The sequence below is a fragment of the Lynx rufus genome, unplaced genomic scaffold (genome assembly GCF_022079265.1).
Source record: "Lynx rufus isolate CCGP_SWC_20201006 ecotype Redwood Valley unplaced genomic scaffold, mLynRuf1.p SCAF_17, whole genome shotgun sequence".
Taxonomy (NCBI): Eukaryota; Metazoa; Chordata; class Mammalia; order Carnivora; family Felidae; genus Lynx; species Lynx rufus.
In genome coordinates, this window is record NW_025814831.1 from 32,574,643 (window position 1) to 32,586,685 (window position 12,043).

The window sequence follows — 12,043 nt, forward strand, 5'->3', positions numbered from 1 at the left end:
GACAAATATAGAAGAAATTACAGGCATCCGATTTCAGGCTGCGTGTGTACATTTTGTCTGAGCCAAGCCCCAAACCCTACTTCTGCTGCTGCATCAAAAGACCATCTCTCCTCCAGGCTCCAGGCCCAGGGTAGGCAGCAATTTGGGACGCAGCCCCCTCTTATTTTTAGCCTTAAAAACCCAAAAGCCAACATACCAGCGCTCACCCAAGCGTCTCGCACAAGCTGTTGTTTGATTTGGGTTGAGAAAATGACAGAGTTCTGCACCAAGAACAGAAGGGAAAAAAAAAAAAAAGAGGGGAAAAAGGGAGTTTTCTTTTCCCTCCCCTGCCAACCTCCATCCCCCCTCAACTCCTCCCTTAGGCCTGGGTGGACCCTGCCTGGGTAATCGTCCCCTGCTATATTTAAAAACCACAGATGTGTTGGTGGAGACTTCACTTCGGAATTGCAGGCGGCGTCTCCTGAGGACAAGGGGAAAGCCGGTGCCGCGCGCCCGCCTGGCCGCCCTCCCCGCCCGCCGCCCGGAGCCCCGGACTCCGCGGAATCCAGGTCAGGACGCGCCGCCGTGTCGGGAGTGCCGCCGGCCGGGAGGCGCCCGGGCGCCGGCGATTGGGTGGGTGGCCGCGGGCGAGGGCTTCCGCCCGCGTTCAGCCCCCCGGGGGCCCTCGGGCCGCGAGGCGCAGGTCCACTCGCCCGCGGCTGCTCGGGGCGCTATCTGAAAATCCCCCTCGGCGCGCGAGGATAAATATGCGCGGCTTGTCATTCGGTGCGGCTCCCTGGCTCCCAGCTGATAGGGTGACGTTCGGTTGGGAGGCTTGGAGATTGGCTTTTTGATTTGGCTTCTTGCTGCAGCTTAATGGGCAAAGCTCGCGGCTCGCCCAGAAACCAGCCCCTCCGCGCGAACCCTCCGCGCGGCGAGGCCGACACGTCCCCCGCGGTGACGGCGTGCCAGGCGGAGAGCCGGCGCGCGCCCAGCCCCGGGAAAGCCCCGGCGACGCGGCCGCGAGCCGGGGTCCCTCGGAGCCGCCAGGGCGCGCCGGGCCGCCCGCCTTCCCGCCCCTCCCGGCAGGGATCCCCCCGCTGCCGGCGGCCGGGACTCCGGGCCTCCCCGGGCTCAGTTCCCGAGCCCGCGCCCCGGCCCGGGCTCCTCCGGGGGTCCTCGGCGGGGGGGGGGTCTCCCCGCTCCCCTCCAGGCCCCCTGCCCTGGCCGCAGCCCGCGCGCCCCGCCGAAGGCTGCGAGCCCACGAGCCCCGCGGGCGGCGGCGGCGGCCGACTGACATGCCCCGGACGCGGCTGCGGCCGGCGGGCAGCCCGCGGGGGCGATGAGCCGCTGCGGCCGCTGAGCAGCCGGGCGGCGGGGCGTCGTCGCGCACCTTCCTCTCCCCCTCGCTTGGCCACTCCGCTCCGGAGACCGGGAGGAAACGGTGAGTAATGGGGTGAGCCTCCTGCCCTTCCCCCTCGGCGGGCGGCCGAGGCTGGGGGGTTGGGGTGCCCCCCCTCCCCGGAGGGCTCTCGCTTGGGAATGCTTGTGTTAATTAAGTTATTTCTCAAGATCATTCATACGGGCTGCCTTCCTGTGGGTTTTAGTGCCTGGAGAGGTGGGGGGAGGGTGCCCCGGAAAGTGAACGTTTTGTCTGCGGAGCCCGGGGTGGGGGTGGTATTGTGGCAGAGTGTCTGGTGGGGGGGGGTCGGGGGTGGGGGGGCAGAACGAGACGCCGGGGCATGTGTGTGCGCTCGGGCGGCGGGTGCACAGCGGGGGGACCGAATGCTGCGGCGCGGGCCGGCTGCGTGTGTGCCTGTGTGCCGGCCGTGCCGGGGCGTGCGGCGCTCCCGGGGCCGTGAGTGCCCGCCGGGGTCGGGGGCTAGGAGTCGAGAGCGGTCCCCCGCGGCGCGCGCCCGCGGCCCCACACGCACGCGCGCGCCCAACCCCGGGACTCCGCGGCCGCGGGTCGGGAACCGCAGCCCCGGCGCACCGGCCCGCCGCGGCCAAGGGGGCGGGGAGAGAGAGGGCTTCTCCGGTCCTGGGCCCTCCCGACCGCGGGGGTCTGGGCGGGCCGCGGCCAGGTGGAGAGAAGGGAGGTGTGTAACTATCCCCCCGCAACACACACACACACACACGCGCGCGCACACACACCACACACACGCACACACACCACACGCACGCACACAGGCCCTCTTTCGGAGGCTAGCGCTGCTCTGCAGACCCTGCCTGACCTGCTCCGAGGACCTGAGCCACTGGGGGAGATGTAGAAAGCGATTTGCTCCGGGGGTGGGGGGTGGGAAGCAGTTTTTCGTCTTTATTCAGTGTGTTTTATTTTTAACCGTGGAGGGAGTGGAGGGGGGGGGTTTAAATAGAACAAATGCCTTTAATGCAGTGCCATAAATTTACCCGCTTGCTGCCCGCCTCTCTCTCTCTCTCTCTCTCTCTCACTCTCACTCACTCACTCGCTGGTCTTTTCTGGCGACTGTAAAACAAACCCTGAACGTTTGGTGGTTGGGGCTTCTGGGCAGAGGGTAGAAATTGGGGCAGTTCCTCAGAAGGGCAGGCAGCGAGGCTCCGAGCCCCATGATGGTCAAGAAACACCCGAGACTGGGGAGTTGTGGGTACGTGATGGGCGAGCAGCCGGCTTGCTGGTGGGGCACCGAAAGGGAACCCTCAGGGCCTCTGGCGACCTCGTGACTTGCGGCCGCGTGTGATTAATCTTCCACAGCTGTTGTGCCCCATCCACTTGAGCCGAGCGAGCTCTTGTTTACCTCGATTTTCAAATATAGCTGCTGCGCCATGCTCTTCCTGAAATAGGGGGACCCGTGCACTCTTGGGGCGCTGGCCTTCCGCCGGCTTTTCTTTGTGCCGGCCTCCCAAGTTGGAGAGGAACCTGCGTTCTTGCGCCTTGCACCTCCTCGCCCCGGGATGATTGATCCCAGAGCTTAGGGTGACTTGGTGGGGGCTGATCACCCCAGCTTACCATCTACAAGTCCTACCCGCAGCCCCCGCCCACAGGTCCACTTCCTAGCCTTTTCCTTTAAATAAAATACAGGTATTGGGCTGAGAAGAAGCAGATGGAATGTAAAGAAATGAACTTGGTTGAAGCCCTTCTTGAGCTTGATGGAGATAGGAAGGCTGTTCATGCAGTTTTCTGTACCCAGAATGCTTTATTGTTCTTCCAGCACCCCTAAACTCCAACCCTATTCTTGTCTCATGTATTCCTCTTCCACCTCCAGCTCTTAGTTCATTGGTTACTTCTTCCAGGAAGCCTTCCAGACCTTCTCTGACTGGGCCAGCCTCTCTATACACTCATAACCTGAACCTATTATTTTGAAGTCTCTTAAAGATGCACATTAAATTTACTTACGTGATTGAGTAATGCTAGTTACACCTCTAGACAGGAAGCTGCATGAAGAGAGGGAACATGGCTCGTGTTTATTCACATCGTAACCCCAAGACTTCGCACTGTGCCTGGCATGCTGTAGGCACTCAGTAAATGCTGGATGAATGAATGAACTTGAAGAGCCAAGTTATCCCTCCTCTCCACTCCTGTCCCTGAGCCAGTCTTTGGGCATAGTTGCTGGTATTGTCCATGGTAGTCACTGGGGCATTGTTCCCTGGTCCATCCCTGCTCACAATCTGGATTTGGGGAAATGGGTCACACGTCTTGGCTTCCCTTTAAGCTACCAAGGTTAGGTAAGAAGAGAGGGCAACCCCCTTCTCACTCAAGCCTGGGGGTTTTGCCTAGAGGTTCAAATATTTGGTGAAGTTCCGAAATGTATCGGTCTCCAAAAGGAAAAAGCACTCATTTATTCAGTTAGTTATTTGTTCAGTAAGTATTCAACGACAGCCTACTCTGCCAGCCATTTGCCTGGTACAGAGGCAAATAAAATAGAATGGTCCTTTTCCTCATAAACACACATTCATTCCAGCAGGGATCATCAACTAGTTAACTGCAGTTACCGTATAAAGTGATTGCTTTCAGTGGTGGGTAAATCCTGGGTGTAGTGGAAGCATGTAGGGAGATCACCTCTTCTGGGGGCTTAAGGAGGACTTCTAGGGACAGCCATCCCACAAAGAAAGGATGGGTAGGGGTTGGCTTTGGTGAGAGCAGAGAAGGGAGTGGGGAGAAAGTGTTATGACCCAGGGGATCCATATGCAAAGGCCTAACACGGATAATGGCTCTTCCAAATGACTGAAGACAGAGGGTACAATTCTGGGAGAGGGGTTTGGAGGACCCTAGGGGCCAAACCTTGAAGGGCTTGTACTCCGTGCTAAGGAATTTCACTGTTTCCAGTGGGGGCTTTAGGAAGGTTGTTAGCACTGAAGTGCCTGCTCAGATTTGCATTTGGGAAGATATGTTGAGACTGGAATGTAGGGAGAGAGACCAAGGCAGGGAGTTGGGAGGCCTCAGTAGAAACTCTTGGGCATCTTCTGGGTGGCCTGTGAGGGAGGGGTATGGGTTCCTCATTCTGTTTTAGCCCACAAGCCGGAGCTGCTCTTCTAGGAAGACATTCCCCCATTTTCTTCAATGAGATTGGCTTCTGTTTGGTTGTCTGTGTTTTGTATGGGCGCTCTAAACCCCACACTGACAAGGCGCCATAGGGAAAAGAGAAGGAAAAGTGGCTCCCGCAGATGTAAAACACACTTCCTCGTCTACTGAGCTGCAAAGCCAGGTGAACTGCCAAAGACCTGAGATCTCTGAGGTCTGGAAGGGTAAGGAGGATTCAGATCCATATTTGGATCCATAGAGACTATTGAGCAAGATGTTTAGATAGAGAGAACCACAAGTATATGCATATGAACGTGTGTATGTATATGTGTATGTGTATGTATATGTGTTTTTTGATAACATGGAGAGTGAATAAAGACTAATTCCAGAATCAAGCATATTTGCAGATGGTATACAGAATCACGTCTACCCAAGACAACAGCTCTGTTTCATCCTGGATGAAACGTACTGCTTTGATACTTGCCATGACAAATCATGCCTCCCTGGTCGTACGCAGGGGCGCTGGTTCGTGGGGGGCCTGGATCCCGAAGTGGGACTGGAAACTGAAATCCTGCCCTGGCTTCCCTGTCGTCGTTTCTGAAATCATTTGAGAAGAGAGGCCCCTAGAGTCGGGCACTGCTACGCTCGTCCTACAGTATGAAGCCAGGCAGTGTGCACTTGGTCAGCATTCTTCCTTTGCACCCGGACCTGCCCACTTCGTTCCTCACCTGCCCTGCCAATAGTGTCGGAGTAGAAAAGGTCTCCCTTCCTCTCCTGCACGGTGCCTGGCGGCCGCCCCTGCGCTGCCTTCATCAGCTTGCCTTGTGCACTTTCTCCTCCATACTGGATCCCCTCCCTCCAACTCTTAGAATGCTCAGCAAGCGCCATCTGGAAAAGAATGTCCCTCATCCAATTCCTACCCCTTCCTGCTCCCTTTCCAGCCAGCTTTCACCAAACTCTTGAAATTTTAGAGTAAACATCTGTCTCCATCTCGTCACCGCACTCATTCACTTAGCCCCATGCTTTCCCACTTTTCGGTACCCTCTGCTCAACTGCCGTCCGCCGAAGACTTCTCACTTCCCCAGATATAGGAACTCGTTTCTGATCTCTTTCCCCGCCATCAGATAAGATCGACAGTTCCTTCCAGACAACTCGCCCCTCTTGGCTTCCACCACACTGAGCTCTCGAGGACCCTCAGTTCTCTAGGCGGCCCCCTTGCTCTTCCTCTCCAGGGGTCTCTCCTCCCTCTCGTTCCCCTCCCCCACTGGCCCTCGGCAGTCTCCCTCAGTGGTTGGTGCCGTGATGGTGGCTCCCCTGTCACTGTAGCTCCCCACGCCCAGTGTCTTGTTTCCAGCCACTTGCACAGTATCTCTGACAAGGTGCTACCTCAGCGCCTCAAACCGAGTTTCTGCTAAACTGACATTGTCTTTGTCCTTAGAAGCTACTTCTCTTGACTTCCCACTTTCTGTTGACGGCACCATCCGACTTCCAGTCACCTTGGCTCACAATCCCCAAGTTTATCTTTGACTCCTCTGCCTTATTTGCCTGAATATTGCTAGTGTCCGAGAAGTCCCTCCCCATCTTCTCTATCCCTACCACCCGCACCTGAGTACATCTGATAAGCTCTTACGAAATAGTAACGGTACCGGGGATAGTTACTGTTCTAGGAGTTTACCACCTGACAGATACTCGGTTGTCAAATGCTTGACTTTGATTTTCCCATTCGGTCCTTACCATACCCCATGAAGTAGTGGCTGTTATTGTTAAACTACATAAAATAGTTTCCTGACGCCTTCCCAGCTTCACCCTCCAATTCGTATTAAGACTGGTACAGGATCGGGGCGCCTGGGTGGCTCGGTAGGTTGAGCGGCCGACTTCGGCTCGGGTCACGATCTTGCAGTGTGTGAGTTCGAGCCCCGCGTCGGGCTCTGTGCTGACAGCTCAGAGGCCTGGAGCCTGCTTCGGATTCTGTGTCTCCCGGTCTCTCTACCCCTCCCCTGCTCGCGCTCTGTGTCTCTCTGTCTCTCAATAATAAGTAAACGTTTAAAAAAAAAAAAAAAAGAGACTGGTACAAGAACCCCCTCCTAAAACACCCTTCTGGGCCTGCCGTTTTTCTACACAGAAACCCTGAGGGGCCTCCTGTGTTTGACCACTGTCCAACCTGCCTGTACTCAAGGCTCTCCACGGCCTGGTTCGCCACTGCATGTGAAGCTTCTCGCCCCACAGTTCCTGTGTGGGCACCTCAGTAAACCTGTCCTTTCCTCTTCTGTGCCTTTGTTCATGGCTTCCTTCTCACTGAGGATCCTACCTGTTCCTCAGTGTTCCATTCCAATGCCTCTTCCTGACGGGAAGGCTTCAGCGGAGAGCAGTCCCTTCCTCTGGATTTTAACACCGCATCTGCGGACATGCTGAAATGCAGGTGTTTTGTTTTGTTTTTCCAGCCCTCTTGGACCACGTGCTTTTTCTCTCTCCCGCTCTCTGTCACGTGCTGTGGTGGGCATTTCAACGAATAAGGAAGGAGTGAATAAATGAATAACCTCCCTTACTTTTGAGGGGTCAGGAAAGGGGATCTGTCCCATTTATCATAAAAGAAGCCAGTGGTGAAGTCCCTGGTGTGTCTTTTATCACACTGGATTTCTAGAGATCAGCATGGCCAGCCAACTCAGCTCTCTGGATGTGTGGCCTACACCGGGCCCCGAGCTGGTTGAGTGTCCTGATGGCCTTCGGCTGGCACTCCTGCACGGAGTCCCCTCCCCCTACAACACTGCGGGGCATTCACAGAATGACCAGTAATGCTCTAGACCCCAAATGCTCCTGCACCGCGCCCCGCTTCCTTTTCCGTCCAGGAAGGCTGTGTCTGGAGCCACGCAGACTCTGCTGAGGGTCTTTGTGGGACTGCTCTGCTCGGGAGCTTTCCAGAGGCTCTGGCCACCCCTGCCACACCAGCGTCCTCTCTCCCCTATGACACTGGAAGAGCTGAGTTGAGCCTGTGCCTTCTGGCCCCTCAGGAGGAAGCAGTGGGGGAGTTGGCTTCGAGGGGAATCGTGACAGGAGTGGGGAGAGAGCACAGCTGACCCCCCTCCCATCCTCGGAGTCTGCCCCTGGCACCCTCTTGTTGAAGGAGGCCCAGAGTGCCCTAGAGCTGATGGTACAAGAGAACCCCCAGCCGTGGCTCAGAGAGATGATTTTGACTGCTCGCCAGAGCCCCTTTGTTCTCCATTCAGGCAATGATAGGATTTAATTCCATATTTCAACATTTGAAAATTAAGAGAAATTAAATGGCATTAAAATAAATCAGGCTTCTGGAGAACGAGCCGGGGAAAAGGTACATAAAGGCAGCTAATCACCAGCTTCCCCTTGGTGTGTAGGCAGCAGGGCAGAGGGGTGGCATTCCTCTCTCCGTGGGCAACCCCAAAAGATAGAGCACGGGTGGCTTTCTCTGGGGAACAGAGAGAGGGAGGAGCAATACCCCCTCCAGCCGCCCTGGGCTTCTCACTCCCTTGACCCAGCCCTGGCAGGAGAGGTTTTCTCTTGGTCCTTTCTGAAATGACTAAACTCCCAGAGGCTTCGTGGAAGGAGCCCTCGGGGAGCCGGAGGACCAAGGTTTGCTTCCGGCTCCCTTATTAATTGGCATAGAGATTCTTGGCAATTACCTGAGCCCGCACGGTTTCCTCATCTGTATGAGCGATCTCACAAAAGGATTACGTGAGACCAGGTGAGTGCGGAGGCCTTGGTAAACTGTTGGCATGTAGTGTTGGCTTAAGATCTGTAGAGCGAATGATGCACCCCACATGTTGCTTATTGTTATGCTACACACTGTGGGATAAGGTGCCAACGGGGGGGCCGTGGCGCAGAGAAGAAATCGTGTTTAGGGATAGCCTCAGAACTGCTGTCCAAACACTGTGTGCTCTTGTTCTTTTGAAGGAAGGAAACGGACTGCTCTGTGCGGCCAGTGGCTTTAACCGTTTACCTCTCTACCCTCCAGCTTCCCAGGAGGTTTGAAGCCCCCCTCGTTGGTGCCTCTTTCCCGTATTTGCTCAGTTCTGCAGAGGCAGCATTGATCCTCTCAGCAAACACGACACTCACTCGGCCAGGCGCCGGCCGAGGCCCTGAAGATGCTGTCAGCAAGAAGGTGAACAAGAGGGACAGGTTTCCAGCTACCGTGGGGTTTATAGTCTACGATAAACCAGTAGACAGGCTAACAGAAACAATGATGATTTCAGCAGGTGATTCGTGCTGTAAAGAAAATGAACCATGGTGTTCCAGAGAGTGCCGGCAGGGACGCTGGGACCCCCTTCGGATAAGGCGAGGAGGGGAAAAGCCTCTGAGAAGCTGGCATCTGAGACCTGAGTGATATGAAACAGTGACCCATGGGGATCTTTAGGGTAAGGGTGTTCGAAGCAGAGAGAACAGTAAATGCAAAGGTCTCAGGGCAGGTGCGCGCCTGATGTGGTCTAGAATCCTCAGAGAACACCGCCTTCGCTACAGGGGAGTACGCAGGCAGCAAAACAGAGTGGCAGGAGGGAAGGGCAGTAAGTTAGAAGGTGAAGGCAGAAAGGGGGTGAGGAGTTCTGCAGGGAGAGAAGGTTGCGAGGGATGGCGTGGTCTGATTGAGGTTTTAAAAAGACATTTTGGGCCGTTTTGTGGAAAGTAGACTACAAGAGAAGGGGCAAGATCGGCAGCTACGGCGGGAGTCCAGGCGAGAGGTCTAATAGCGAATCTCCAGTAGCTAGAACAGAGTGTGGCACGTTATGGGCAGTACGTTCGGGAACACAAACCCGGGCCGAACCAAAAACCTGCAGCTGTGATGGGCACACAGAGACTCTTCTCACGAACCACGAGCAGAGTCAGGCTTTTCTTGGAGTCACTCTAGGATTTGAGTTCCTCCCAATGTTTTGGATCTTTAAAAAATACTTCTAATTTTTCTAGCTGGCAGTATTTCACAGGGGCAATGTGCTCATGAGTTTGTTTTCTTGTCTGTGACACTGCGCGCTCATTCGAGACAGACGTGAGAAATCCCACTCCGCCCGCTCTGTGTACGCAAATCCCCAAATCCTTTGCTCGCATTTGGATCCTGATCTTGGGAGCTTTTCTCTGCTGTCCTCCATGGCAGGGACCAGACCTGCTTCATCGCTGCGTCTCCAGAGTTTATCCCAGTCTGGATGATCGAATGAGCAAATGGCGATGACGGTGACCAGACTAGGGAGCACCCCCATGCTTTGGTTGAATTCCAGGGCCCTCCTGCTCCCTTCCTGGAGAGTCCAGGACCCTCGCTCGCCTCATTTGCTACAGGATGTCCCTAACACAAAATGTGTATCTCAGTTCAGTGGCTTTGTGTTGATTCCTTTGGCCTCTGTGCCTTTGGGCACTGTGGAGATCTCTGACGTGGGAGGAGCTCTGCAGGGCCCTGGGGAGGAAGAGGGTGTCTGATGTGGTTTGGTTTTTGCTGTGCCTCATTTATATTCTTTCACCGGCCTCCTCTTTTCAGTTGGTCTCCAGAACGCATTGATTCTACTTTTTTTTTTTTTTTAATGTTTGTTTATTTTTGAGAGACAGAGAGAGCACGAGCAGGGGAGGGACAGAGAGAGGGAGACACAGAATCCGAAGCAGGCTCCAGGCACTGAGCTGTCAGCACGCAGCTCGATGCGGGGCTCGAACCCACGGTCATGAGATCATGACCTGAGCCGAAGTCGGACGCCTAGTGGACTGAGCCACCCAGGCGCCCCAGAACGTATTGATTCTACTTTAAAGAGCTCACAGGTCCACACCTTCCACCACAGGCCTGCTCTCACTGCCTTGGTTCGGGTTCTGGCCCCCTTGTACTCAGATGCCTTGGGAGACTCTGGACTCGTCTTCCTGCCTCCCGTCTTTTCCTTGCTTCTGTTCACCTACCTGGTTTCCCCGCTGTCTTCGTGCTAGGCCTCCTATCCCGAGGAAGAACATCAGTCTTGTCCCTCCTGTGATTGAAACACTTTCAGCGGTTCCCCGTTGCCGCCGGGATAATGCTCTAATTCCTCGGCTGGGTGTACAAGGCCTTTTGCGAACGATTTCTTGCTTATCTCTGCAGCTTTGCTCCGGTACCCGGTTCCTTCAGCCACACTGCTCACCCTCATTCAGGCTGCCGTGCTCGTTAGCACAGGCTTTCTGCTATTTCTTTGAGACACGCTGGCTTCCACCCAGTTAACTCCTGTTCCTTCTTCAAATCCTACATCTCAAGTGGCCTGGTTCATGAAACTGGCCCTGATGATTCCGGGCACAGCATGAGGCCTCCCTTCCTCCGTGCTCTCTTGGCACATTGCACAGGCTTCCAAATCTAGTACTTGTTTTGTTGTAATTATTTGGTTTTCTGTCACTGGCCTCAAGTGAAGTGGGTGCTCCTCACAGGGGATTATTTTTTGTTCATACTACTCAGACTTGAAAAACCGTGCTCACAGCATCCCCGACAGATGGGATGCTCCATATGAACACTGCCAAGAGTGGGAGAAATCACTGGATCTTATGCTTTCTATTTTCGCACAATTATTCAATGTATCTATTCATTCAGTAAATATATACTGAGTAACTACTATATGCCAGGCACTGATATAGGCACTGAGGATATAGAAATACCAAAGGGATAAAAATTCCTACCCTCTAGGAAATTTTATTCTAATTTTTCAGAGTGTGCAAAAAAAAAAAAAAAAAACAAAAACGAGGTGGGCACAAATCAGAGTAATTTTCATAACTCCGTGAACGTCAGCCCATGGCACGCCGACCGGGTTTCATAAAAAATGCATGCATGCGTGAATGAAAGAATAAATGAATGAGCAAGCTAAGAGACCATGAGGAAACAAGTGTGGACAAGCCAACTAAGCCATCGTCACTGAAAGGGAAAATAACTAGAAATCTGTCCTGCTGGCAATGGAAGAGCAGCGTCATTTTTTCCTATGAAAATGGGAGGGACCTCTGGATCTTTTCTGTTTCCTCAGTAAATGTGTAAACCAAGCAGACGGCAGGTTTCGGGAGACACAGAGGGAAAGTCTACTTGGATGGGTAGGCAATCCTTGGCAAGGTGTGAAGGCAAGAGTCCAGGAGTGTGGGGTATCTGTCCGGGACACAGAAAGACTTTGTGCTACCCATTGTATGTCACAGCTCACAGTGTATGTCACATACACTAAGAGTTCTTCTCCTGGTCCAAAGAAAGTCTCTCATGGTCGGAATCCCTAAGACACGAATGTCATGGTCAGGCTGCATTCCTGTCTTCTCTTCCAGGATTTTCAGCCTTGGTTGTACCTCAAAATCAGGCAAGGAAATTTTAAGGCACTTCAATATCTAGGACTCCCAGAGAGTCCAGAACTTAGGTTTGGAGCTGGATCCAGGTGTCTGTATTTTTCTTTAGAGCTCCAGAGTTATTCTAATGCACATCCCTCTTCAGCATGTGGTCCTAGTTCCATCATTGCCTCCAGCTCGGTGGGGGGCTGGGAGGTGACTTAAAGGCAGATGTAGATCCAGCAGTGGGAGAAACAGAATTTCGGAGGGCAAAGCCTTTCCTCTTCCCACGTCTCCGGCCCACTCTCATCGTTTGTG